Source organism: Borostomias antarcticus (genome assembly GCF_949987555.1).
Source record: "Borostomias antarcticus genome assembly, chromosome: 24".
Classification (NCBI taxonomy): domain Eukaryota; kingdom Metazoa; phylum Chordata; class Actinopteri; order Stomiiformes; family Stomiidae; genus Borostomias; species Borostomias antarcticus.
The window spans coordinates 7,649,718-7,675,069 of record NC_140257.1 but is presented as its reverse complement, the minus strand read 5'-3'; the positions used below and the strand labels follow the sequence as shown (position 1 = coordinate 7,675,069).

The 25,352-nt window shown below is 42.1% G+C and overlaps 1 pseudogene across 1 annotated transcript; it reads left to right on the top strand.

Annotated features, from left to right (window-relative positions):
- The first annotated feature begins 1,392 nt into the window (after positions 1-1,392).
- LOC311325478 (myosin-1B-like) lies at positions 1,393-19,524 on the top strand (annotated as a pseudogene). The gene is made up of 38 exons: positions 1,393-1,599; positions 1,820-1,968; positions 2,124-2,280; positions 2,529-2,556; positions 2,749-2,857; positions 3,078-3,170; positions 3,382-3,445; positions 3,610-3,708; positions 5,738-5,841; positions 5,975-6,113; positions 7,192-7,310; positions 7,534-7,683; positions 7,921-8,091; positions 8,301-8,604; positions 8,885-8,949; positions 9,172-9,259; positions 9,363-9,504; positions 9,682-9,799; positions 9,953-10,089; positions 10,433-10,688; positions 10,789-11,031; positions 11,158-11,334; positions 11,482-11,666; positions 12,086-12,475; positions 13,054-13,180; positions 14,371-14,489; positions 14,757-14,953; positions 15,245-15,428; positions 15,710-15,880; positions 16,024-16,143; positions 16,245-16,553; positions 17,758-17,961; positions 18,046-18,171; positions 18,324-18,494; positions 18,605-18,709; positions 18,807-18,902; positions 19,215-19,346; positions 19,507-19,524. The product of its transcript is annotated as a myosin-1B-like (transcript).
- Positions 19,525-25,352: the final 5,828 nt, after the last annotated feature.

The window sequence follows — 25,352 nt, the reverse complement described above, 5'->3', positions numbered from 1 at the left end:
AAAGTTATCTCGGTGAGTCATACGTCTTATGATATAAGATATATGATATAATATGCCATAAATAAGGTCCAGGTTGTCAAAAACGAACAATATCCTTTAAGAGACCACTTTTGTATAATAATACAAATGTTTTTTCTATACTCTGCCATAGTTTTGTGTATAAAGATTCACAACAGTAATGGTGTTTTCTTTTCCATTCTGGGTTTTTATGAGCACCATTAGACCAACAGCCTGTTCTGTGTTCTCACATAGGCTTACTTACCTACCACTCCTGGACTCCATAGTCTCCGACTAACTAAGCCAAAGTTACAACGCATTCATGCAAGCTACTTAAATGTACTTGTTTAACTAGTCCACATGAAGGTCTACTCCTGGCTTAATCTATGCCCTGTCTGTGAAAACTTTGTCTCATTTGAATTATGTATGTAATTTAAGTTTTCATTTTTGGGTTTAATTGTGTGTTCACTCACAACATCCAAATATTTTCCAGTGTCCACTAAGGTATTGTTTCATCTGGGAGGGGAAGACAAGGTGAGATGTTGTAATGATACATACTAGTGCAGACAATTTAAAGTTCAAGGACAGGATTTTATCTAAACTAAACTCAAAAATAGTTCGGAAACATTATTTTGGTCGATTATTTCTCCCCTTTAATAATACCAATTGGTATGGTATTTTATTTTGTTGGAAAGCCTGATTAGTCACCTTTACAATGAGGTACAACTTGTAATGATCATGCATTCGTGGAATGAGCAACATAGCTAAACGTGTGGGTAGCACCCAAAAAAGTGCCAAAATCCACTGCAATATTCTTCTGTTGGTATTCACTGTTGTTTTGAGTTGCTTGGTGGATTGGATGATTGCACTCTCCCTATAACATTTAATTAATTTTACACTGTCAGGGACCTTAGTAGCGTGTGGAGGATCCATAAGCACAAGAATATTGCAGGGGATTTTTGCACATTTTTGGGGGCCCCTACCCACACGTTTAGCTGTGTTGCTCATTCTACGAATGAACAATCCTTGCAAGTTGTACATCGTTGTAAATGTGACTAATCAGGCTTTCCAACTATATTTAAAAAACTACCAATTGGTATTATTAAAGGGGAGAAATAATCGACCGAAATAACATTTCCGAACTATTTTTGAGGAGTTTATATGAACTGACCGGAGAGATTTATCCAACAAAAATGACAAGATTTGTTCCATATTACCAATCTTTTGGACTTAATCATTTTAGTTGGCCTGCCTTTTGTATGCCATTTATATGGCCAACATATAATCATTGTCGATGTGATAACACTCATCTGTAGTGTGCACCATTCAAGGCAAATATATTTCTCATTTTTCTCATGTTTATGTGTTATCTTTTTCTTCCAGTAAACCGCCACCATGAGTACGGACGCGGAGATGGCCCAGTACGGCCCAGCCGCCATCTACCTTCGTAAGGGTGAGAGGGAGAGGATTGAGGCTCAGAGCAGGCCATTCGATGCTAAGAATGCCTGCTTTGTGACTGACAAGGAAGAGCTGTACCTCAAGGCAAAGATTATCAAAAGGGACGCTGGGAAGGTTGAGGTGGAAATGGAACTGTCTAAGGAGGTAAGTCTATAAACTGACGTGTTCAGTTGGTTTGCAATTGTACAGAATCAACATGTTTAGTGGATTGTTGCTTTTAAACATTCCTACATACATGTAGGCCTCATTTCTGGTTAATACTTAATTCAGTTTTACCATTAAAGAATATTTAGTCACAACCTGTAGCATTTATTCAAATTTATTCAAAACTAGTTTTGTCTTTACCCATATTTATTAATTTAAGGTGAAAACCTTCAAAGATGAGGAGATCTTCGAAATGAACCCCCCTAAGTTTGACAAGATTGAGGACATGGCCATGATGACCTACAGTACCTCAATGAAGCTTCTGTCCTGTATAACCTCAAAGAGCGTTATGCAGCATGGATGATCTACGTAAGAAAGACACGACATACACCTGCACAAATATATCCCATAATTGCATTCTTATATCTATACTGCATGTTGCCTGTTATATATCTTTTGATATCTGTAGACCATGCATGCACCATAATGTGTCTAATGTCCTGTCTCAATCCCTTCTGATGCAGACCTACTCTGGGCTCTTCTGTGCCACGGTGAACCCCTACAAGTGGCTCCCTGTGTATGACATGGTAGTGGTCAACGCCTACAGAGGGAAGAAGCGTATGGAGGCTCCACCCCACATCTTCTCTGTCTCTGACAACGCCTTCCAGAACATGTTGACTGGTACGAACAATCATTGATGGATGGAAGGATGGATATACAGTACGGAGGGATGGGTGAATGAATGGGCTGATGGATGGGGGGTGGATGGATGGATGGATGGATGGATGGGTGGATGGATGGATGGATGGATGGATGGATGGATGGATGGATGGATGGATAGATGGGAGGAGATGTTGATAAATGGTATAATGAATGTACTTCATGATGATGCTATTCTTGACACCTCTTACATATTTCTTTACTTGCAGACAGGGAGAACCAGTCTATCCTGATCACGTAAGTTTAACATGCAATTTTGAATTGATTATTAGTTTGTTAGAACTTACCAGTTTGTAGTCAGAATCAAGTGTTTCACTGTAGCACGTAAATTATATGATAATACCTATCTTGAGACATTTGCCAATACTTTGATTTGAAAATGTCTTACACTGAGACTAAAATAAACCAATTTTCTATCCCATAAACCAGTGGAGAATCCGGTGCTGGAAAGACTGTCAACACTAAGCGTGTCATCCAGTTCTTTGCCACCATTGCTGTATCTGGGGGTGAAAAGAAGAAGGAGACTGGCAAAATTAAGGCAAGTCCTTAGAATTTCTGGGGTGGCAGTCGCCCTGCAGTTATAAAAGAGAGACAGCTACCAAAAGGTAATTCATTTTTTCAGGGAACATTGTGGGTTATTTTCTGGCTGCTAGACTGTTCCAGGTTTCAGTACTGTGGCCGTGTTATGCTGTTCACAGCTGTTCTTGTCCTGCCTACTGAGTTACAATGTAACTGACCAACGTGCTCTTTTCTCTCAGGGTTCCCTTGAGGATCAGATCATTGCAGCTAACCCTCTGCTGGAGGCTTATGGTAATGCCAAGACAGTGAGGAACGACAATTCGTCTCGCTTTGTAAGTTTGGGGGGACAAGATTATATATTATAGCACATGCTTTTTCTAATACATTCCCTATTATGATGATATAGTACAGCATACTACCAGCAGTACTGTAGCAGTACTGTAATTGCCAAAATGTTGTAAATCAAAGTGTAAATACTGTGTGCTAATCTGGCAATTGTATTTATTTTCTGACCCTCTGGTATTTCCCCATGCTGTACATTAGGGTAAATTCATCAGGATTCACTTCCAAAATACCGGCAAACTGGCCAGTGCTGACATTGAAACTTGTAAGTTGTCTTGGATTGCTTCTCAGTTCTTCACTAAATACACAAGGATATTACACCAGATTGTTGGCCTAAATGTAGACAAAAATTACTATGACTATTGGTTTCCTACTTCAGATTCAAATTGTTCTCTCTCTCCTTCCCTCTCTCTCTCTCTCTCCCTCCAGACCTGCTGGAGAAGTCCAGAGTGAGCTTCCAGCTGCCCGATGAGAGAGGCTACCACATCTTCTACCAGATGATGACCAACCACAAGCCTGAGATTGTTGGTAAGATGAAGCAGAGTGCAAAGAACCAGTGCCCACTACTACTACTACTACTACTACTACTATTACTATTACTACTACTACTACTACTACTACTACTAATAATAATAATAATAATAATAATAATACACTATAATAATTACATTAATTACATTAATAATTACTTTAATATAGCTCCTTTCCTGCAAAAACGCAGCTCAAATTTCTTTACAATAAAGAAATTATATGCAAAAGTGCTTCACATAAAAATAGACCTAACATGACCATAACAACAGGGATAGAGTGCCATAGTTCATGTAAAATCAGATGGAAGATGAAAGACACTGAATAATAATCCCTAAGCAGAGCCTCGATCTTGATGCTCAATCAGCAGATCTTTCATACTCGGCAGAACTTTGTCTGCAAAACCCTTTATTTACTGATATATAGATATTATAATGTATAGTATATAGTTGTTGGCAGGGTGCATGACTACAGTTCCCTGAAGTAGGGGAACGAGATACAACACATTTCTGTGGGAAAAACACTGGCGTAAGAGCTTTGGAATACATCTGAACAGGCTAATTGCTACAGTACTGTATGTTGGCAAAATAGTTTTGAGTTACACCCGAGCAGGCTAATTACTGTCTAGTGTGTAGCAGTGGCATCTGGTGGGTCCTAGAACCGGGTAAGCCAGGACCAGTGAAGCAGGCGCGCAGCGCAAACAGTTTTTTTGGGGCTGCGCTTTCAAAGCATGCCCTGATGGGAGGTTTCACAGCACCAGAAGGGCGCTGAGCAGTGGCATTTTTATATATAAAAAACATACAGGAAAATGACAGTAGCCTAGGCTACTGATGTTTTTTTAAATGTCAACAAAGGCCAATAATTTGACAGCGAGCGAATAAGAGGTCAATATTTAGGTCGAAACAAACAAGCTTTTAGGGACACACTAAATAAACTACAGAGCCATTATATGACAACAATGGCCAAGCACCACGAAGAGGAATGACAGAATGATAAAATGCACCCCCTTAGGGCACATCACTCAATAGCCCACTCGCCTACTTCACTGATCATTGTTTAGTCTACTATTAGCCTACTAGGCTACTAGGCCTATTAGCCCAACGCTCCAGGAAGCAAAGTCTCGAGTGCTGATTAAATCTAGGCAAAGCAAAACGCACAGCCATAACAACTGGTAATTAATCACAAAAGACCTACCTTATCGTAACCCAAACTCGTTTAATACACTTCATTTTGGAATCAACTTTCAACAAATACTCAAGATCTCTGTTTTCCATGTTCATTGATGCTGACAGTAGCCAGATAGCTAAAGTGGGTAACATGATTGACAGGCGATGTGAATGACGGGACAGTTATGACAAGTTTATATTGGATAAACCGTCCCAATGTTAAAATGTCAATGGGAATTCCAATGTAAGCACTTTGAGAGCTACACCCACTTTTAAGCATTTTGACAAATTACAGATTAGGTTACATTTCGACTGATGACGACATTTTTCGCGGTTTTGTATGTGTGGGCTAATTTGATTGGTTGATTTTTCATTTGGTCTTGATTTCCGTGAGACAGAATCCTTTTACCTGGCCTACAATGTTAAGTGAATGACGAGCTAGTAAGACCGCTGCCAACGGACCGTAACGTGGCCTGTATTTTCATGAGGACTGTAGGAGGCGACGGAGCACTACCAAAACGCTAAACACGGATGAAAATGAAGCAATATGGCAGAATACAAGTCGCATTTAAGTCAAAAACAGTCTGAAAGTCGATTTTAGTACCTTCTTTCACTGAAAGAAAGCGCACAAATCAAGTTTTATTTGGATTTGTATGGGTAAGTCAGGCTTACCCTGGCTTATAGGAGCAATCGCCACTGGTGTGTAGAGAGGAACAGCCCTACCAATATATATGCTGCTGCAGTAAAGGGTGTTTAAGATCCACTGGTGTTGCAGCTGATCATTCTGGCACATTTCAGCAAGCAGTGCTTATAGTTGCATTATAGTTCTATACAAGCTGCTTTTCATTCTTCGTTCTCCACAGAAATGACACTCATCACCACCAACCCCTATGACTACCCCATGATCAGTCAGGGTCAGATCACTGTGGCCAGTATCGATGACAAGGTGGAGCTGGACGCCACAGACGTGAGTCACTGAAAGTACAATACAACAATTGAAAATAAAAGGCGTAGCATAAATGCAGTCATTAAGTCCCTCCACCTGGCACACTTGAGTTTATCTTACTTGTTTACATCTAACATTAACTTCCTTCTTCCAGGATGCTATTGACATCTTGGGCTTCACCCTTGAAGACAAGCAGAGCATCTACAAGCTGACTGGTGCTGTCATGCAACATGGCAACATGCACTTCAAGCAGAAGCAGCGTGAGGAGCAGGCTGAGCCAGATGGCACAGAGGGTGAGTCCCACTTCAAGTCCCAAGGTTCTCAAAAATCTCTATCAAATTCTTTCTTTCTACTTGCTATTTAACTAGAAATGGTGCTTGGAGAGCACAGACCTCCGCCCATGAATGCATTTCATGGCTGTGTGCGCGCACACATGCGTGCGAACAGGACATGTTTGGTATTGCTGCAGTTGTTATGTCACAAGCTTTATGCACGTCAAAACCCCCCCCATTGAGAAATAATTTTTGGCTCCTAAGCCCAAGTCGGCAGAGTTAGTTCCCTCGCTTATTTTTAGCCTGGAAAAATAAATGTCTCAGTCCAAAAAATGACTGGAAGTGAATGGACAGCTGTGTTTGGGCAGCTCTGTGGCCCCTTGGGTCGCCGTCGGTGGGCGGTAGTGCGGTGCACTCCGTGCTCTCCCACCGCACACCCCAGTTCAAACCTCGTGTCTCTAGCGCCCCCACACAGGGATCTGCATCCGTTCTAAGTTTTGTTTTCATTTGTGGATCCAGGCCGTGATTTGGATCTGCTCCAAAATGTAACGGTTACTAATTCAGCCCATGCTACACCCCTTCGCCAAGGTTCATGAAAATTGGTCAGGTAGTTTTTGTGTAATCCTGCTGGGAAATAAACGGGCGGAGTTCCCCCGCTTATTTTTACCCTGGAGAAATAAGCGGTCCTGAGCCTACGTGAATGGCCTGCCTGGCTGTGTTTGGGCGGCCTGTGGACCCGCCCTGTGAGTTTCATGAAAATCGGTCCAGTAGTTTTTGTGTTATCCTGGTCCAAAAAATGAATGGTGGTGAAAGGCCGGCCGTGTTTGGGCGGGTCGTGGACGCGCCCCGTGATTCAGATCCACTCCAAAATGTTCGACCACACTACACCCATCCACCGAGTTTCGTGAAAATCGGTCCAGTAGTTTTTGCGTAATCCTGCTAACAGACAAACAAATAAACGAACACAAGCAAGCACCCACCCACAAATGCCACTGAAAACATTACCTCTCACCATGCGCTGTCGCCAGGGTGGAGGTAATAATTCAATTGTTATCATTGTATCCCTCCTCAAACTCTAATTACTCCTCTCTCCCTCTAGTGGCTGATAAAATCTGCTACCTTCTGGGTCTGAACTCAGCTGACTTGCTGAAAGCCCTGTGCTACCCCAGAGTGAAGGTCGGCAATGAGTATGTGACCAAGGGTCAGACAGTGCCTCAGGTAAGGTGTATGTCAAACCTGAGAGGTACACATTTGCTGAAAGAAAATAGTTTACTGCTTATTTCTTTAAATACTCAATATATGCTGTTACAAAGTAACTGGAATGGTCCTTTTCATGTTCCTATAGTTCTTCTAGTATCAATACAAGGCAAAATGCAGACTATATGATAAAGTACATTAGTGTAATAAAGTGGAACCAACTCATGGCATTGTCATTACACAGGTGAATAATTCAGTGAGCGCTCTGGCCAAGTCCATCTATGAGAGGATGTTCTTGTGGATGGTCATCCGCATCAACACGATGTTGGACACCAAGCAAGCAAGGAACTTCTTCATCGGCGTGCTCGACATTGCCGGTTTTGAGATCTTTAACGTGAGTTTGGTATTGCTATGGGATTGTTCAGGGTTGTGACCATATTTGGTAAAATAAATCCTGTTCTATTATTAATGAACTCATAAGTGAACAATTTGCACTTCTTCTTTTTGTTTGTTTGTTACACATGAATACAGAAATTTATGAGTAAATTTAAGAGTAAATTAAGTCAAGATAAAAAAGCAATACATGGAGGGTATCTAAACAAAGATTATCTCTCAAACTGTGAATCTACAGTTCAACAGCATGGAGCAGCTGTGCATCAACTTCACCAATGAGAAACTGCAACAGTTCTTCAACCACACCATGTTCGTCCTGGAGCAAGAGGAGTACAAGAAGGAGGGCATCGTCTGGGCATTCATTGACTTTGGCATGGACTTGGCTGCCTGCATTGAGCTTATTGAGAAGGTTAAAACTAAAACACTACAACTTTTGGGCTTTGCAAGTATAGTGGGTACATTTAAGGCAACTGAATAGTATCATAATAATCACAGATATTATCATATTGATAACACAATTCTGTAATTTATACATAAATATCAGACACATTTGGACAAGGCACTAGTTTGTTGTATGTAAACAGACATTTGTCTGATCAAAATGTGTTTCCTACACAGCCAATGGGCATTTTCTCCATCCTTGAAGAGGAGTGCATGTTCCCCAAGGCTTCAGACACGACCTTCAAGAACAAGCTGTACGATCAGCATCTTGGCAAGAACAAGGCCTTTGAGAAGCCTAAACCTTCAAAGACCAAAGCCGAGGCCCACTTCTCCCTGGTCCACTACGCAGGTACAGTGGACTACAACATCAATGGCTGGCTGGATAAGAACAAGGACCCCCTGAACGACTCTGTGCTTCAGCTGTACCAGAAGGCCTCAGTAAAAGTGATGACCGTTCTCTACGTTGCTGCTCCACCTGAAGGTTTGTACATTTTCAATCTCCTCAAAGCAAAATGGATATAAGAACCTTTTCTTCCCTAAGGGTCACTTTGAAGTAAGTGAGATAGACAATTCAAGTGTTCAGAGTGAAAATGTTTGTGTATAGGAACTTGTTGAAAAACACAGAATATGTTTTTAAATAATTTAATAAACACATTTAATTGATTGTTTGTGAATTACAAGAAAACTTAACATGACTTAAATATAAATATTGTATCACATTATCATGTACAGTATTATTCTCTAACTCTTGATACTCATAGACACTTCAAAGAAAGGAGGCAAGAAGAAGGGAGGTTCCATGCAGACTGTGTCCTCTCAGTTCAGAGTGAGTGAATTTTTCTATCTAATTTCAAGGTACATTTGTGATGTTTTATGCCATGATTTTGTCTAATGGTTATTCATAACAAGCTACTAATCTTTCCATACTTTATATTGAAATGTATTTACAGAATCAACTAATCAGCTAATTAGGTCTAGTTGCAATCTAGCTCGTCAACTCCATTATCAATGGTATCTGAGAAAACTGTCCTTTGGAACACCCTTACAGGAGAACTTGGGCAAGCTCATGACCAACTTGAGGAGCACCCACCCTCATTTTGTGCGCTGCCTGATCCCCAATGAGTCTAAGACTCCAGGTATAAATCACACTTTACAAATTATTTTACTTCTAAATTGTCATTTAAATGAAATCTTAATTTCTAAAAACAGAAAAAAATCATCATTATCTTTTGTTTCCAGGTCTGATGGAGAACTTCCTGGTTATCCACCAGCTGAGGTGTAACGGTGTGCTGGAGGGTATTAGGATCTGCAGAAAGGGCTTCCCCAGCAGAATCGTCTATGCTGACTTCAAGCAAAGGTACAGATACACACACAAACGTTCGTGCACAAACACATACAAAAACACAAAGTTAATGTAGAAAGGCACAGGCACATTTGCACATGAATACACACACAAACATACTGTACGTATGCACTCCCACAAACACCTTTTCATCCTTAACATTTGAAACCAAACTAATCAATATTCAATATTTCTCTCTACACAGATACAAAGTAGGCTATTGAATGCCAGTGTCATCCCCGAAGGCCAGTTCATTGACAACAAGAAGGCTTCTGAGAAGCTGCTTGGGTCCATTGATGTGAATCATGAGGAATACAAGTTTGGACACACCAAGGTAAGATACCACATATTCAGGCTATGAAATACAAGCAACAACAAACACCCAACACAATAGCATTTCACCCATTCAATCAAATTAAACTCAACTTTGTGTCATATGGTACTTTTACCTTGTTTACTTCATCTGTGTATTCTACCTGTGCATCAGGTGTTCTTCAAAGCTGGTCTGCTGGGTGTCCTTGAGGAGATGAGAGATGAGAAGCTTGCTAAACTGGTAACCATGACACAGGCTCTCGCCCGCGGTTACCTGATGAGGAGGGAGTTTGTGAAGATGATGGCGAGGAGGTGAGAGGGAGCTTATAATGTCTTTTTAACCTTTGTTTTACCACAAACCTAAATTAGTTGTGCAATTTCCCCCCTCAGGGATCAATAAAGTAATCCTACTCCTACTGCTACTTATGCCAACAGAAAATATGTTGTACTACAATATTACAATGCTTTGAATTACCAAAATATTATCATTCCGGGTGTTAGGATTTTAACTTTGATGGTAATTTTGATGGAAATATTTTACATATCTTACACATTATATATACATACCGGTATCAGAGGATAGATTGCATTCATCACATCAGATCCAATGTGTATTGACCTTAACATTCACTGTGGCGCTCTTTCTTGTGATCAGAGAGTCCGTCTACTCCATCCAGTACAATATCCGCTCATTCATGAATGTTAAGCACTGGCCATGGATGAAGGTGTACTACAAGATCAAGCCTCTTCTGCAGAGTGCTGAGACAGAGAAGGAGCTGGCCAACATGAAGGAGGATTATGAGAAATGCAAAGTCGCCCTTGCCAAGGCTGAAGCTCGCAAGAAGGAGCTGGAGGAGAAAATGGTGTCCATGCTGCAGGAGAAGAACGATCTGGCTCTTGCAGTTGCATCTGTGAGTGAGCTACAGTACACAAGCACATGCATTCAAAAATAACCACCAATATCGAATAGAATTGAACACTAATCTTTTCTCCACTGTGTTTGCCTCCCAGGAAGCAGAGAATCTGAACGATGCTGAGGAGAGATGCGAGGGTCTGATCAAGAGCAAGATCCAGCTGGAGGCCAAAGTCAAAGAGACAACCGAGAGGCTGGAGGATGAAGAGGAGATGAACGCAGAGCTGACGGCCAAGAAAAGGAAGCTGGAGGATGAGTGCTCTGAGTTGAAGAAAGACATTGATGATCTGGAGCTTACCTTGGCCAAAGTGGAGAAGGAGAAACACGCCACTGAGAACAAGGTTTCAACAGCTCAAAATATTTTCAATAGCAAAGCAGTAGTTTGTTCAAAAACACAGCCAAACAGTAATGAAGTTAAGCTCTTCCATGATCTGACCAACATTTCCCTTCGTTCTTGACTTGTCCAGGTTAAAAACCTGACAGAGGAGATGGCTGCCCAAGACGAGAGCGTTGCCAAGTTGACCAAGGAGAAGAAAGCCCTGCAAGAGGCCCACCAGCAGACACTGGATGACCTGCAGGCAGAGGAGGACAAAGTCAACACTCTGACCAAGGCCAAGACCAAGCTGGAACAGCAAGTCGACGACGTGAGTCATCTTATAGGATGTCTTGCACATTAGGGGCAGTTCTAACTATGCCTCTTCATGAATCGCTTATTGTTATCCTCATGAATGCTATCAATATGAACCTGTTATCACCAAAGGTGGGTGAAAATCATGTGTTTTTTTCTCCAGCTGGAAGGTTCTCTGGAGCAAGAGAAGAAGCTCCGTATGGACCTGGAGAGAAGCAAGAGAAAGCTGGAGGGAGACCTGAAACTGGCCCAGGAAACCATCATGGACCTGGAGAATGACAAGCAGCAGTCTGATGAGAAGATCAAGAAGTAAGTACAAATACTTTTCAGAGATCATTTGAGACATTTGTGACTGGTTAAATTAACTTGAATTCCAACCATCATTACAATGAAAGTGGGTTTAGTTTTGAATTACAAGACTCCAAAATTGTAAATGTGTGAAAGCAAAATAAATGTACTGGAACAGTCAATTTGGTCATGTTCTTTGACAAGCTGCCCTATTGTGATGATACTTTTTGTCCCTTGGCCCTTACTAAATGTTTTCAGAAATTATATCACCCAGGACACTGGCAACTAGCACGTCACATCAAAATTGTCGTAGACCCCTGGTGTAGTGAATGGTTGGACTTTGCCGTCACAATAGCACAGTAACTAAACGTTTGTCATTGATCATTGTCATTAAGACCAGACTTAAAGAGTTAAATTAATTTCTTTGGCAGCCATGATTTGTTAGAAGAGTACTTCTGAGTTTTTAATCTCTACTTTAGGCTCGTATTGAGGAGCTGGAGGAGGAGATCGAGGCTGAGCGTGCTGCCAGGGCCAAGGTGGAGAAGCAGAGGGCTGATCTGTCCAGGGAACTTGAGGAGATCAGCGAGAGGCTGGAGGAAGCAGGAGGCGCCACTGCTTCTGAGATTGAGATTAACAAGAAGCGTGAGGCTGAGTTCCAGAAACTGAGACGTGATCTGGAGGAGTCCACCCTGCAACACGAGTCCACGGCTTCTGCCCTGAGGAAGAAGCAGGCTGACAGTGTGGCAGAGCTGGGTGAGCAGATCGACAACCTGCAGCGCGTCAAGCAGAAGCTGGAGAAAGAGAAGAGCGAGTACAAGATGGAGATTGACGACCTCTCTTCCAACATGGAAGCAGTTGCCAAGGCTAAGGTCAGTGATAATTCAATATTGTGATTTATTACATGCAGTAACATTTCTGCACCAAGCAGAAATAATAGGTAAAGCTGCAGTGTTCCCACATAGAAGATAATTGTAGGGTGCCAAGAGGAGGCTTGTGAAAAGCAAATGTTATGGTAGCTCCACTGATTAGTATCAATGCAAACCAGACTCATCCTTCATAGCAAATACAGTATGTGTGTATTTAATTACATAACATGAGAAACTGGTGTATTACAAATACCTGGTAGGGAATCAAAGTCCTCTTCCTCCTCAGAAAAATAAATTAATTCATGTAATTTCTTGTGTTAAAACAAATGTGACAGGACTGCACAGTGTAATTAAAGCATATCCCTTTACCATGTTTGTACTTTATTAGCATAACATTTGTACTTTATTTTTATATTTGCATTGTATTATATGATACTGTATTGTACTGTAATTGTATTTGTATTTATTATTTATGTAATCAAGGTGTCATTGAAAAAGAAAGCTTGCTCTCAACTGGCCTCCTTGACTAAATAAAGGTGATACTAATAATAATGTCTGTAAACATGGTGTTTGACCCACAGGGCAATCTAGAGAAGATGGCGCGCACCCTTGAGGATCAGCTCAGCGAGATCAAGACTAAGAATGATGAGAATCTTCGCCAGAACACTGACATCAGCGCACAGAGAGCCAGACTCCTGACTGAGAACGGTAAAATGAATAAATCAAGAACAAAGATGTATTGCATCTCATTACCAATTTTCAATTCAAACCCTTATTTAGCCAGGGGAAACACATTGAGACCAGGGGTGAGAACATTTCCACAAACAAGCAATACAATCATAAAAAAGCAGAACAAATACACTCATGAAAACAATGCAAAAACAATAAACAACAATGTATAGAGATAAAATATGTATAATTTAACCAAAGCAAACACAAGCATCTAATCCAGTTTTAGTCATCATTTGTTGAAAGTCACCCATTGAGGGGTACTGTACAGTATCGAGTGTCTTGCAGCTCATTCCATGCTCTGGGAGTCCAGTATCTACAGTAAAAGCAGTTTTCCCTAGCTCAGTTTTGACTTGAGGGATCTCAAGAACCAACCAGTCCTGGGACCTTGTCTGGTAATGTCCAGAGCACCATGTGATGAGTGATGTCAGGTAACTAGGTTGTTTCTGTAAGATCGCTTTGTAAACATAAAGGTACAAATGATGCATTCTCCTAGCGGACAAGGATGGCCACCCCACTGACTGATACAGGTGACAATGGTGTGTTCTAAAATAATTACCTGTAATAAAACTAAGTGCTGAGTGGTAAACCATGTCAAGCTCATAGTCTAGAACTGACAGGAAAGTTGATTTTACTAAAAGTTTCCTTAATTGTCACGCGAGATACTTGGATGTTTCTATACAAGAATCCAAGTTTCACTCTCAGCTTTTTTGTTATTTCATCAACATGCATTTGAAAAGACATTTCATCAATACACTAATAATAGATAATAATAGCAGATAAAATAATTACTTTCCTTAAAGGAGCGTTAACTAGAACATGCTATATATTTAGTTTTATCTGCATTTAAAACCAGTTTAAGCTCCAGGAGTGAGCCTTGAATGAAGTGAAGGCTGTCTGCGAAATAAACAATTCTCCTTCCATTGACCCGGTAGCTGGGTTTAGCACTGTGTTGTCGGTATAAAAGTGCACCTTACAACCATTTTAAAAAGAGATAACATTATTTATAACACATATAAATTATAATACACCTTTGATGATTCATAAAATCCATATACAGATGCATGGACCACATGATTCAGTTTAATGTATGAGAGGGGGAAAAGCATCAATATAGAAAATGTCTGTGATGTTCTTTGCCTGATGAGAGCTCCATTCATTCCCTGCAGGTGAGTTTGGACGCCAGCTGGAGGAGAAGGAAGCCCTGGTGTCCCAGTTGACCAGAGGCAAGCAGGCCTACACCCAGCAGATTGAGGAGCTCAAGAGGCTTGTTGAGGAGGAGGTCAAGGTGAGGCTCTAAAACAAGTTGAACTATGGAGTCAGGTTCACCAACTATGTCAGTGACTTAATGTGACTATTAGACACAGTTTCTCTCTTATTGAGTCCTTTTTCGTAGTGTCTTGTTTAGTTTGTCATGCTTCCTCCTATTCTATATGTATCTGATGTATTTCATGTAGTTTTTGATGACTCAGTGAAATATGAACTTGAAAGTATACATTCATGTAGTTTTCAGTAAATTGAACTAGAACACTCTCTCGTTTTCTTCTCCTCCCAGGCTAAGAACGCTCTGGCCCACGGTGTCCAATCTGCTCGCCATGACTGTGACCTGCTGAGGGAGCAGTTTGAGGAGGAGCAGGAGGCCAAGGCAGAGCTGCAACGCGGCATGTCCAAGGCTAACTCTGAGGTGGCTCAGTGGAGATCCAAGTATGAGACTGATGCCATCCAGAGGACAGAGGAGCTAGAGGAGGCCAAGTAAGTACATGGACCCAGAAGGCCTTCCCCAAGAGAAGTTATATTGGCCAGGTTTACCGAACGAGTTAAGAAGCACTTAACTGAGTTGAGAAGCTTCTTAACTCCGAAGTACTTCTTAACTCCCATGCAAAGGATTGCTTAAGAAGGTTCTTTATCGGGAAACCCGGCCATTGTCGTTCCCGTTGGGGAAGTAGGCTGTTAAGAAGAATTGCGATGTCAGGCTACTTATGGAACTTATAATCTTTCCATCAGGACAGAGCACCTTCACAATGCCTCTTTTGTCCCAAACAGGAAGAAGCTGGCTCAGCGTCTCCAGGAGGCTGAGGAGACCATCGAGGCCACCAACTCCAAGTGTGCCTCTCTGGAGAAGACCAAGCAGAGGCTGCAGGGAGAGGTGGAAGACCTCATGATTGACGTTGAGAGGGCCAACGCATTGGCCGCCAACCTGGACAAGAAGCAGAGGAACTTTGACAAGGTGAGAAAGATTTCACCACAACTAAGTTTCAATAAGGTGAAAGGATAGTTTATTGGCAATCATTGGTCCAAATGCTTTACTAGATGGCATGGAAAAGGGACCTGAATCAGCAATTGGAGGGTTGAGGGGCTTAAGAGTGATTTTAAAACATTCTACTATTGTGCTGTTGGTTCGTAACGACCTCAATGGCAAATGTAGTCATTATAATTTTTTCTAAATGCAATTCCAACATTGGCATCAGTGTGTAAAGCTGCTTTTGTATGTGCTTCCTCCTACTGTAGGTTCTGGCAGAGTGGAAGCAGAAGTTTGAGGAGGGTCAGGCTGAGCTGGAGGGAGCTCAGAAGGAGGCTCGTTCTCTCAGCACAGAACTCTTCAAGATGAAGAACTCCTACGAGGAGGCTCTTGACCAACTGGAGACTCTGAAGAGAGAAAACAAGAACTTGCAACGTGAGCTAAATGTAGTGCATGATGCTTTTAGTACAGTATTTTTCACAGAACAACCCAAAGTAGTGGAATGGTTTCTCATTTAATAACTCAATTGTGCTGTGGATTAGTTATGTTCATGTAAAATGTTTCTGTTTCAAATCACAGAGAGATCTCTGACCTGACCGAGCAGATCGGAGAGACTGGCAAGAGCATCCATGAACTGGAGAAGGCCAAGAAGACGGTGGAGACAGAGAAGTCTGAGATCCAGACTGCGTTGGAGGAGGCTGAGGTACAACTAAAATTTGACAAGAAAAGTAGGATACAGTTTCATTTGAAAATAATGAATTTCATGGTTCTTATATAACAAAGTGATTACTTCAATTTATTCAGGGAACACTGGAGCATGAGGAGTCCAAGATCCTGCGTGTGCAGCTGGAGCTGAACCAGATCAAGGGTGAGGTGGACAGGAAGCTGGCAGAGAAGGATGAGGAGATGGAGCAGATCAAGAGGAACAGCCAGAGGGTGATTGAATCCATGCAGAGCACCCTGGACTCTGAGGTCCGCAGCAGGAACGACGCACTGAGAGTGAAGAAGAAGATGGAGGGAGACCTGAATGAGATGGAGGTTCAGCTGAGCCACGCTAACCGCCAAGCAGCAGAGGCCCAGAAGCAGTTGAGGAATGTGCAGGGGCAGCTCAAGGTACTGAGGATCTTTATAATAATGATTACACTGCAGAGAAGAACATAAAACTGCTTTTAGTCCAGTAATGCTGGCCTAGATTTGGTCATATCCTAGTTTTAAAGCTACAGTATGTAACTTCTACAACTGCAGTACCATTATTGTAAAATGCTGAGACGCCTCTTAAAAACTCTCACGTGCATTTGTTGACAAGTGACAAGCTGCGGAAAACAGAGTCTGCCGGCAAATTCGAAGAGGAGAGCTAAAGGTATAGCAGAACGTTCATTCGAGAGAAAACCGCGGCTCGCGGTCAAAAGCTACATAGTGCAAATATAGTCCGCCGGATCCCTCTGTGGGAATGGAAGTGTTGCTGTTCTCGCCATTATAATCCAGCACACCAAAAGATCGACTTTTAAACTTATATTTTAAGACGAAATCAACAACATAGTGGGGCTTTAAAGCTACAGTATGTAACTTCTGCGCTATGAGCCTGATATGAGCTAGCTCCAAGCTAGTAATGAGGAAAATTCCATCTGCCAGGGTAAATTCAGTATTCTTCAACCCTGATGGTTTGTGGGTCTGGGTACGCCCACATTCCCATACGGCCATAGAAGAATGCCCATTGTTGGTGATTGGATCTTGTGCAATCATGTACACTTTGAACCAGGTGTGGCCACACCTCTCCAAACATTATTTCCCATTACATACTTAATGCGACAATGCGACAATCTGCTTCCATCTGGTCCTGTCCTGTGCAGCACGTTGTGCCTCGCCCCAAGTTAGGTTAGTCATTTTTATTTCAGAGGTCACAGTTCTTCAAAAAGTTGTTTTTGGCCTCCCTTGTCTCCTCTTTCCAGGTTCTATCTATCGTCCATTCTGAGGACATGCCCTAGCCATTGGAGCCGGCACTGTTTAATTTCCAGCACTACACTGTGACAGTTTGTATTTTTATACAGGTCCTCATTGGAAATCCTTTCCGGCCAGAAGATGCAACATTTCCTAAGGAGACATCCATTATGGAATGCATTGATCTCTTCATGTCATTCTCAACAACTCGCCAGCTTTCTGAGCCGTACAGCAGAACTGACTTAACATTGCTGTTATACATTCTGATCTTGTTTTTTTTTTTCTTCCCATAAGCACACACATATACAGACAAAGCTGCTAGAGTACTAGACAACATAGATTATGTGTAGTAAATAATACGTCATATCTGTGTTTCTAGGATGCCCAGTTGCACCTGGACGATGCTGTCCGTGCTGCAGAGGACATGAAGGAGCAGGCAGGCATGGTGGACCGCAGAAACGGTCTGATGGTGGCTGAGATTGAGGAGCTGAGAGCGGCTCTTGAGCAGACAGAGAGAGGCCGCAAAGTGGCTGAGCAGGAGCTGGTGGACGCCAGTGAGAGAGTGGGACTGCTGCATTCCCAGGTGCTAACACACAGACACAGATAAAGCCAAGGAACATTCATAATGGAAGTTATTTTTAAACTTTGCATTGTTTAATCCTTCCAGAACACCAGCCTGTTGAACAGCAAGAAGAAGCTTGAGGGTGACCTGGTGCAGGTGCAAGGAGAGGTGGATGACACCGTCCAGGAGGCCAGGAATGCTGAGGAGAAGGCTAAGAAGGCCATCACTGATGTGAGTCTGGATAAGTTTAATCTGTATGCATCTTTCACCCTCATCACACTGTACTGTTTGCTAACCTATCTACTTTTACCAGCCATAACAGCTATGCTGACTTACCTAGCAGTACTTCTCCACCTCACCCAAGCTGTGTTCTGTGGTTGCAGGCAGCCATGATGGCTGAAGAGCTGAAGAAGGAGCAGGACACCAGCTCTCACCTTGAGAGGATGAAGAAGAATCTTGAGGTGACAGTCAAGGACCTTCAGCACCGTCTGGATGAGGCTGAGAACCTGGCCATGAAGGGTGGCAAGAAGCAGCTCCAGAAACTGGAGAGCAGGGTGAGTTAATAGCAGTGGTAGAATTACCTGAGTAGCTTTGAATGGGGTAACATGTTTTTATAGCATGTAATTGATAAAATGTTCTCAATAAGCTCATGTTCTCCATGCAGGTGCGTGAGCTGGAGGGAGAGGTTGATGGTGAACAGAGGAGAGGGGCAGACGCAATCAAGGGAGTCCGCAAGTACGAGCGCAGAGTCAAGGAGCTGACATACCAGGTAACAACTCACACTCCAATACACTCCTCATTATACAGACAGTATGTGTATATATATACACACATGTTACAATTCACTCATTTCCTATCTGCTTTAGACTGAGGAGGATAAGAAGAACATGGCCAGACTTCAGGACCTTGTGGACAAGCTGCAGCTTAAAGTGAAGGCCTACAAGAGACTTGCTGAGGAAGCTGTAAGTCATACTGTTTCAGGATTTAACCTTAAATCACAATGTTTTTGAGTTCCATTGAAACCTTTAACTAGGGGGCTCTATTCATGTCAAATACTTGAGCATTTGATAGAGTTTGCCCTTCATAAAGAAAAAAGTATAGTAGTCACAAAAGTTTAAGCCCTCAAATCAAGCGGTTATCATTTTAAATGAAACATTAGGCATTTGAACTTACTCCAACTTAGAATGCAAATTCACAAGTTACACAACTTGACGGCCACTCTGCAACAGCCTTCAAACTTTGGATGCTGATGTTTTCCTCTCAATATCTCCCAGGAGGAGCAAGCCAACTCCCACATGTCCAAGTTCAGGAAGGTTCAGCATGAGCTGGAGGAGGCTGAGGAGCGTGCTGACATCGCTGAGTCTCAGGTCAACAAGCTCAGAGTCAAGAGCCGCGACTCTGGAAAGGTAAGGGTTCGTTTGCTGTTGGCTAGTTGAATCATGTCCTATTGGAACCAATACTTTACGTTATAGTTTACAAAATGCATATTTTGTCTGGACCTTTTCTGCAAAAAGAAGCTGATACTGTAACTAATGCCCTCTTGTTTTTTTTCTTTCCTTCTCTCAGGCAAAGGAAGTTGAATAAACATGACAAGAGCCTGTCACACATTACTATGGATGATAAAATATGAGTTTCATGGTGAATGTTTGATCATTTTCTGAAATAAAGTAAGCAAGAATGCACTTTGTCACACATTACTATGGCTGATAAAATATGAGTTTCATGGTGAATGTTTCAGCATTTTCTTAAATAAAGTAAGCAAGAATGCACTCAATGAATTTGTGGATTTGTTTCTTTGTTTACACTAGAGCAGCTAGTGTAAACAAAGACATGGGGTTACTCAACTTTACTGCTTCATGAAACACCTACAGCAACTAAAAGCAGCTCTTTTCAACTTTCAACTACAAACACAGAATACACCCCTGGAAACAGTTGATCAATAAATCACCAAAGGTTTTGCAATGACTGAAGGTGGATATAAACCAAGCCAACAGTCAGATGAAAACAGAATGCTTACCAAACCGTCAAGCTGCTTCAGTTTGGTGGGGGCTGCATTTTCGACTCTGGTCTGGAGTCATGAGGAGGTGATGCGAGCTCATTAGGCCTACTCTGAGAAACATGGAGGAGAAACTGTCTCCCAACATGTCAGGATGTTGGGAGGAAATAAGCCAATCAGCATACAGTGGAGCTTTCATTCAGGAGAAGGGGGAGCGGGCAGAAGTTCAAGACAATGAGAATAAAGATGGTACTGCTGCTGCATTTTCAACATACTGTATCTGGCCAACTGGTAGAATAATGATCAGCTTTTTCATTGTTGATAGCCATGACATTGAGAGGCTGTACTGAACATGGAGATTAAGCCTTTCCTTTTTGGTTATTAAGAATTGTATTGATTTTCACTATTATACAAAGCACCCATTAGACAGAGATTCAAAGGACAACACTGCATAAGAAAACAGCACAAAACAAAGAACAACAACTAGAAAGAGTGCTTGGAGAGCACAGGGCTCCGCCCATTAATGCATTTTGGTGGTGTAATCGAGTTGAAATGGTTAAACTCACTCAAATATAGCACTATTGGCACCATTGAAGAGTAAGCTTTTTGGTGGTGTACCTGATTGTGGTGTTTATGAGACATACTTGAACATACTTGTGTAATTCAATCATTTCAATCAGCATGATTGATAATAACAGAAGACATAAGTTACAAAACTATATACAGAAATTCCTCTGGGGTTTAAAAAGGACGGGCACTAGCCCAGTGTCCGTGCCTCTGAGAGGGGAAGAAGGGCACTAGCCCAGTGTCCATGCCTCGGGGAGGGGTAGCAGGGGCGTCATGCAACCCAAAAAACTGAGGGGGCACGAGATAGTGAAGCACGCGCGCGCAGCGTTCGTACGAGGCTTTATGCGTGTGTCATGCCGAAATTTGTCACTTGATGCAAGCAATAGTGCAATTCCTTGTGTTTCCACAAAACAAAACACAGAACGCAAGCTCTCGAGTCATGTTGGAGCTTGCGTTCACAACGTAACTTGCGTTGTTTACGTCGACTATGAATCAGGCGTGCGCAGTGCGTGCGAAATTTTAGTGTTTTTTTTGTGCATTTTTGCAGTTTAAAATCAGGACACAGCACACTACCAGTTGCCAATTAAACTTACCGGTAGCGTTCTTTCAAGGACTTTCAAAATAAACGTAAGGGAAAACAAATCTACTTTTTTTTTTACTCACTTGGCATTGGTCCGAATGATATACTGTATACTGAGGTATGAAGTATATTGAATCTGATATACTGAATAGCCTAATATTTGGAGGACTTGTTCATCAGTTAAGGATAACCTTAATCTAAATGTATGCAAGCAGACCATGAAAACGTGTTTATCTGAGACGAGGCGAGGGGGGGGCTTCCAGGTCCAGTGTTAATTTGGAAGAAACCAAATTTTTTCTTTTTGAAAGAGGTTATGGTGGCTTTTCGAGGTGGTCTATGACATAATTCAAATAATACATTCAGCTCAGTAGAGAAAATAATAATAGCTCCGCATTGTAAAATGTAATGTTAAACAAACAATAACGGAAATGTAAAAAAATAAAAAATAAAAATAAAAAACAAATCTGAGGGGGCACGTGCCCCCTCAAGTTCTATAGGCATGACGCCTCTGGCTTATAGCAGGGCTGCCAAGTTTGACCAAAAACTTGGAGTGAGATTTATCCCCTTCCCCGTTAATTTTATTGTCGGGCGAGTTGTTGACGGTGGGGGGATTGATCATTTGGGGGGGATTGAGCCAGTGCAAAGATGCCAGGGGTGATATGCTATTTCCACACTCCCATCAGGATCCTGGCAGCACTGTTCTGGATGTACTGGAGCTTTTGTGGGAGGAAGAGGATGAGTACTTTTTCTTTCCTTTTTTTCTTGAGTTACATATATTTATTTAGCTTTTTATGTATAAGACTTTAATTTATTTATTTTGATTTAATGTATATTTCTGTAATTCCACTGTTGCTTTGGCAATATGAACATTTGTTCTTTCATGCCAATAAAGCCCATTGAATTGAATTGAATTGAGAGAGAGGAGGAGGAGCCAGAGAGAGAGGAGGAGGAGAGAGGAGGATGAGACAGAGAGAGAGAAGGAGGAGGAGCCAGAGAGAGAGGAGGAGGAGGAGAGAGGATGAGCCAGAGAGAGAGAGAGAGAGGAGGAGGAGCCAGAGAGAGAGGAGGAGGAGAGGCCCGCCGGCCCGCCTCCTCCTCCTCTTTCTCTGGCTCCTCCTCCTCCCCTCGCTCTCTCTGGCTCCTCCTCCTCCTCCTCCTCTCTCTCTCTGGCTCATCCTCCTCATCCTCCTCTCTCTGGCTCATCCTCCTCCTCCTCCTCCCTCTCTGGCTCATCCTCCTCCTCCTCTCTCTCTCTGGCTCATCCTCCTCCTCCTCCTCTCTCTCTCTGGTGTGAGTGGAGGAGGAGGAGCCAGAGAGAGAGATAGAGAGCGCGCTCTCTATCTCTCTCTCTGGCTCCTCCTCCTCCACTCTCCCTCTCTCCGGGGCTCTCTGGCTTTTATACACCTCCTGGCCGACGTCACAAGGGCGCTCTGTGACGTCACGATTTACAAGGCTATTTTGACAAAACTACCAACTTTGTGAGTCACAGTTGAGTTCTAAAATCACTTGATTGGCACTTTTGGTTACATTTCTGACAGTGTACTAGACGTAGTGAGCCATCCGTCTAATTTCTAGCCACGAGGAAAGACGTTGCCATAAAGCAGGGCTGCCAAGTTTGACCAAAAACTTGGAGTGAGATTTATCCCCTTCCCCGTTAATTTTATTGTCGGGCGAGTTGTTGACGGGGGGGGGGCTTTTGCCCTGAATTCTGCACCTTTGGTGGTGAGGCGGGTCCGATCCACCCGATCCTCCCCTGGCTATGGGCCTGTAGTATGTAGGGGTTGGTCATTTCTCCGCGTGAGAATTGTTATGTGTGGCGTGAGAGCGTGAGAAGAGGCTGAAATGAGTGTGTCTCACGCTCAATGCGTGAGACTTGGCAGCCCTGCTTATAGTCTACTTCTCCACCTCGAGCTTCACCTTTTCCATCTTAATAGCCTGTTTTCTCTCTAGTTCCTCTTGTACATAACATTGTCTACTCCAACCTGAAACTATTAAAAACTATAGCCTACATTTGCTTTATTTAAGCATCCCTTGCCAGTCTCATGGGATTGCAGCTGAAAGAATAAGATGTACGCCTATAGCCTAGATATAGGCTACAATTGCTTTACACGCCCTAAGAATAGGAATAGCCCATTGATCTAGCCTACTCCTGTTCATGAGGAAAATAATAAAACTTAGCCAGTCGGCAGTATTTTTCCAGCTTTCTTTCCTGCCTTTGGCAATAGCAACTGTGTTGCGTCTATAGGCTAGTTCATATTTCTATAATATTGCTCCTCTTCTGTAAAATGCGGTGGACGGAACTTGGTTATGCATATTGTTTGCCTTGTACATGGCCATGTCCGAATACTCATACTAAGGTCATATTGGTCATTTCGTGCAAATACCTCCCCTTTTACCGTGAACGCGCTCATAGCTAGATTGGACCAGCTGGGTAGACTTAACGAGTTGATAGCCACCGCCATGGTACAGTTTATCTGTGATTGCAGTTGTTTGGTTTACTCAAGTGAGCTAGCTTCATAGTACAGGGCCCTGGTCTAGTTGACTGTTTTACAACTTGGAGACACCCAGTGGCAGTGGTCACTCTAGCCCTATAAGTGCCCGCCACCCCCGCAAATACGCTCCCATTTCATTGGTGCTTTGGACATTGGTGTTGAGATACAGTATAGGTATTTGGCCTGGAACATAACACCTGGAAGAGTCAATCCTTGCCTTGGCCTTTTATAGTCATTAAAAGTGAGGCCAAGAAGGGTGCTATTTCAAATCCCAAATTAGATGTTTGCACTGCTGAATGAATAAATAATTTTTTGTGGAGTAGGCTGTTTTGCAACTAAGACATACTCAGTGGTGACCATTTAGTCCTATAAATCACCCCCACCCCCACAGATACCCCCACAATTCAGGCATTGCTGCTGGGATATTTGGCCTGGAACATAAACCCTGGAAGATTTTTGGTCTTGGCTTCGATTTATGGGGAAGGTCATTAAATTGAGCAATTATCGTGGAGAAACAGAACATGTTGTAACCCTGTTAGGTGGCAACCAGTAGAAATGTGACACCGTTAACTATGGCATCTTTAATTTGTTGTCTCTAAGTAATAGCTGACCAGCAAGCCAGGATTGATGTTGTCAGGCCTAAGCCATTACTTAAGTAGTAAAATGACCCAATACATTATATTGTGATACGAATTATGTCTTACAATCCGCACTCTTGAATGGAACAAGTGAATCAACATACACAAAACTACTGTGGATAGGACAATTAATACGTAAATAGCAACTCACTGTAGCACACTGACACTGATTCTTGAGCAAGTATTCTTTCTATAGTATGTCTGGATCTTAAAACAACAAACAACATGAAGCCCAAAATCCAGAGTTGGGGAAAGAGCCACACTGCTGCTTTACCTAGTTAGCTTTGAGTTAACTCTGTTTACTATAATATCATTCAAAACATATTTTTTGTTATTTTAGGGTTGAACTCCACTTTGGATTTGATATTGTACACACTATGGGGCTATTAACCTGCAGACTATGGGTAAACACGATGTGTAATCTCAGAGCGGATGTTTAAATTGATAGTGCGGTCAGTGAAATAGTTCTGTCTCAAATGTCACTGTTGTTTCAACATTTTGGTTTGCAAATAGCCTACATTTCACATGAGAGTATACTGAGACCAAGTAAGATGAAACCATGAGTTTCCCATCTCGGAAAAAGCTACACATCCATTGTAATGAAATTTGGTCCAGATGAAAATGTCTTTCTAGCTCAATACTTAAGTGAAATGATGGTCTCTGTATCAGGTTCATGTTAGACATAGCCTACTGCAACTAGGGCTAAATTTCCAAAATAGCCTACTTATCTTTTAACATTCAGAATCATGCTGTTTATGTCCCTGGTTTCAATGTCATTAAAGACGATGTAACCTTTGGAAACGTTTCCAAGCCATAACATAATCTCTGCCATGTCTAATAGATACTGTTGGTGTTGTTGGTATTTCCGAGCAAAGTTGCATATCATCACTTTAATAGATTTATCCATCAATATTTTGTAGTTATAGCACCACCAGATCAGCGTTGTGAGACCATCCTGATCACATGAGCTCACTATCTGTTCCATCTGGCACGCTGGTTACCACCATAGGCCATAGGATTACTCACCTTGGGTAGACATGAGTTGATGAGTTTCATTATTATAGGATATGCTGTCTCTGATTTATAATTATTTATGTGATAGGCCACCCCCATTTAAAAGTTATTTGGTTAATAGTGGT